This window comes from Arachis duranensis, chromosome 3 (genome assembly GCF_000817695.3).
Source record: "Arachis duranensis cultivar V14167 chromosome 3, aradu.V14167.gnm2.J7QH, whole genome shotgun sequence".
Lineage (NCBI taxonomy): Eukaryota > Viridiplantae > Streptophyta > Magnoliopsida > Fabales > Fabaceae > Arachis > Arachis duranensis.
Window position 1 is genome coordinate 15,110,174 of NC_029774.3, and position 4,203 is coordinate 15,114,376.

The following is a 4,203-nucleotide window of genomic DNA, read 5'->3' on the forward strand; positions in this document are numbered from 1 at the left end:
CTTTGTTGCTCCTCTCTCATGATTCTTTGATCTTCTTTAATTTCATGGAGGAGGATGGAATGTTCTTGGTGCTCCACCCTTAGTTGTCCCATGTTGGAACTTAATTCTCCTAGGGAGGTGTTGATTTGCTCCCAATAGTTTTGTGGAGGAAGGTGCATCCCTTGAGGCATCTCAGGGATTTCATGATGAGTGGGATCTCTTGTTTGCTCCATCCTTTTCTTAGTGATGGGCTTGTCTTTATCAATGGGGATGTCTCCCTCTATGTCAATTCCAACTGAATAACAGAGGTGACAAATGAGATGTGGAAAGGCTAACCTTGCCAAGGTAGAGGACTTGTCCACCACCTTATAAAGTTCTTGGGCTATAACCTCATGAACTTCTACTTCCTCTCCAATCATGATGCTATGAATCATGATGGCCTGGTCTAGAGTAACTTCAGACCAGTTGCTAGTGGGAATGATTGAGCGTTGGATAAACTCCAACCATCCCCTAGTACGGGCTTGAGGTCATGCCTTCTCAATTGAACTGGCTTTCCTCTTGAATCTCTCTTCCATTGGGCGCTGGTGCACGAAATTGCAATCACACTTTTGGAATCCCGAACAACTAACCAGCAAGTGCACTGGGTCGTCCAAGTAATACCTTACGTGAGTAAGGGTCGATCCCACGGAGATTGTCGGCTTGAAGCAAGCTATGGTTATCTTGTAACTCTTAGTTAGAATATCAATAATTATCAGGATTAATTGTAAAAAGTAAAAGAACATGAAATAAGTACTTGTTTTGCAGTAATGGAGAACAGGTTGAGGTTTTGGAGATGCTCTATCTTTTGAATCTCTGCTTTCCTACTGTCTTCTTCTTCAAGCACGCAAGACTCCTTCTATGGCAAGCTGTATGTAGGGTTTCACCATTGTCAATGGCTACCTCCCATCCTCTCAGTGAAAATGTTCAACGCGCTCTGTCACAGCACGGCTAATCATCTGTCGGTTCTCAATCAGGCTGGAATAGAATCCAGTGATTCTTTTGCGTCTGTCACTAACGCCCAGCCTTCAGGAGTTTGAAACTCGTCACAGTCATTCAATCTTTGAATCCTACTCAGAATACCATAGACAAGGTTTAGACCTTCCGGATTCCCTTGAATGCCGCCATCAATTCTAGCTTATACCACGAAGATTCTGATTAAGGAATCCAAGAGATATCTACTCAACCTAAGGTAGAACGGAGGTGGTTGTCAGGCACACGTTCATAGGTGAGAATGATGATGAATGTCACGGATCATCACATTCATCAGGTTTAGGAACAAGTGATATCTTAGAATAGAAGCAAGCATGATTGAATGAAAAACAGTAGTAATTGCATTAATCCATCAAGACACAGCAGAGCTCCTCACCCCCAACCATGGGGTTTAGAGACTCATGCTGTAGAAGATACAATGAGAAACGTGTAAAGTGTCATAAGGTGTAGATACAATGTCAAAAGATCCTATTAATAGTGAACTAGTAACCTAGGGTAAACAAAAATGAGTAAATGACGTAAAAATCCACTTCTGGGTCCACTTAGTGTGTGCTTAGGCTGAGCATTGAAGCTTTCATCTGTAGAGACTTCTTCTAGAGTTAAACGCCAGCTTTTATGCCAATTTGGGCGTTTAGCTCCAATTTTTATGCCAGTTCCGGCGTTAAACGCTGGGAATTCTGAAGCTGATTTGCAACGCCGGGTTGGGCCATCAACTCTTGGGCAAAGTATGAACTATTATACATTTCTGGAAAGCCCAGAATGTCTAATTTCCAACGCCGTTGAGAGCGCGCCAATTGGGCTTTTGTAGCTCCAGAAAATCCACTTAGAATGCAGGGAGGTCAGAATCCAACAGCATCTGCAGTCCTTTTCAGCCTCTGAATCAGATTTTTGCTCAGGACCCTCAATTTCAGACATGAAGATCAGTATTAATTAGATGAGCGGGGCTTTTAGCTTTTTGCCTCTGAACAGTTTTGGTATCTCACTTTATCCTTTGAAGTTCAGAATGATCGGCTTCTATAGAAACTCAGAATCTGGATAGTGTAATTGATTCTCCTAGTTAAGAATGATGATTCTTGAACATAGCTACTTTATGAGTCTTGGCTGTGGCCCAAAGCACTCTGTCTTCCAGTATTACCACCAGATACATATATGCCACAGACACATACATGGGTGAACCTTTTCAGATTGTGACTCAGCTTTGCTAAAGTCCCCAATTAGAGATGTCCAGGGTTCTTAAGCACACTCTTTTTGCCTTGGATCACAACTTTATTATTTTTTTTTCTTTTTCTTTTTCCTCTTTTTTTTTTTCATTCTTTTTTGCTTCAAGAATCAATTTGATGATTTTTCAGATCCTCAATAACACTTCTCTTTTTCCATCATTCTTTCAAGAGCCAATAATTTTAACATTCTTAAAACTACAAATTCAAAAGACATATGCACTGTTCAAGCATACATTCAGAAGTCAAAGTATTGCCACCACATCAAAATAATTAAACTGTTATAAAATTCAAAATTCATGCAATTCTTTTTTTTTTCAATTAAGAACATTTTTCATTCAAGAGAGGTGATGGATTCATAGGACATTCATAGCTTTAAGACATGAACTCTAAATTTTATTAATCATGAATTAAGAACAAGACTCAGAAATAGATGTAAGATAAGACTAGTAGTAATAGAAAGCAAAAATTTAAATAAGCTCCTAATGATAGAGGTTATCACAGAGTTAGGACTCAACAACCTTGATTTTGAGAAGTGGATTCTCCCTCAATTTGAGGGGAGAACTTTTGGCGTTTCAACTCTTGAATTTCACGCCCCTGCTTCTCTTGTTCCTTCAGCAATTTGCAGAGCATGCAGTTCTGATTCTGCTGTTCTTCCTTAAGTTGCTCCATAGTTTCTTGCAGCTTGGTGATAGATGCTTCTATGCTGGCCCAGTAGTCAATTTTAGGAAATTCAGGGAGGAACTCTTGCGCCCTCTTTTTGATAGAGTTGTCTTGCATTTGTCCTTCCATTGACTTCTTGGTGATTGGATGTTCAATGGGTATGAATTCATCTACTCCCATCTTCACCCCAGCCTCTTTACAGAGCAAGGAGATCAAGCTTGGGTAAGCCAGTTTGGCTTCAGTGGAATTCTTATTTGCAATTGTGTAGATCTCACAAGCAATCACATGATGAACCTCCACTTATTTTCCAAGCATAATGCAATGAATCATCACTGCTCTCTTGATAGTGACCTCAGAACGGTTGCTAGTGGGCAGTATGGAACGCCCAATAAAGTCTAGCCAACCTCTTGCAATTGGTTTGAGGCATCCCCTCTTGAGTTGGTTTGGGAGTCTTAGGGTTGGTTAGAACTTCCCATCCTCTGTTTCGAATTTGCTCTTGGATCCCCGGATATTCATCTTCTTTCAGATCGAATTTGACTTCTAGGATCACTGATCTCAGACCTATTATTTTGTGGTAATGGTCTGCATGTTCTTTGGTTAAGAACTTCTCTTGACTCCAGACATCCTTTGGATTATTCTCTTTCTTGCCTCTTGAATTGGTTTGGCTTCCTCTAGGAGCCATGATCTTGGTAAATCTTGGCCTAGTGATCACGGAAAGCACACCAAACTTAGAGGTTTGCTTGTCCTCAAGCAAAAGAAGGCAAAGAGGGGAGAGAGGAGGAGAGCAAATTCGAATGGTGTGGGGAAAGAGAGTGGCCGAACGTGTTTAAATAGGAGAGGAGGAGAGATTTTTGAAAATTTGAGGGAGATTTGAGAAGATATGGAAAAAATTTGAGGAGATAATTGAGTTTTTGAAAGAGCCTAGGAAAGGATTTGAAATAGATTTGAAGAAGATTTTAATTTTTGAAATTGGAAGGTGAATGATGAAATCTGTAATGTGTTTATGCAGAAAAATATGGATCAAAACAAGAAAGTTTGAAAAAAATTTGAGGTGGAAAACAAAATCTCCTCCCCCTGCCTTTCTGGCGTTACACGCCCAGAGTGGTATCCATTCTGGCGTTTAACGCTCATTTGTTGGCCAATTTGGGCGTTTAACGCCCAGCCAGGTACCCTGGCTGGCGTTAAACGCCAGAAATCCCTTTATCACTGGGCGTTTTGCTAAACGCCCAGGATGCTGCACACCTGGCGTTAAACGCCCAGAATGGTGCCCATTCTGGCGTTTAACGCCCAAAGTACCCCTTACTGGCATTTTTTC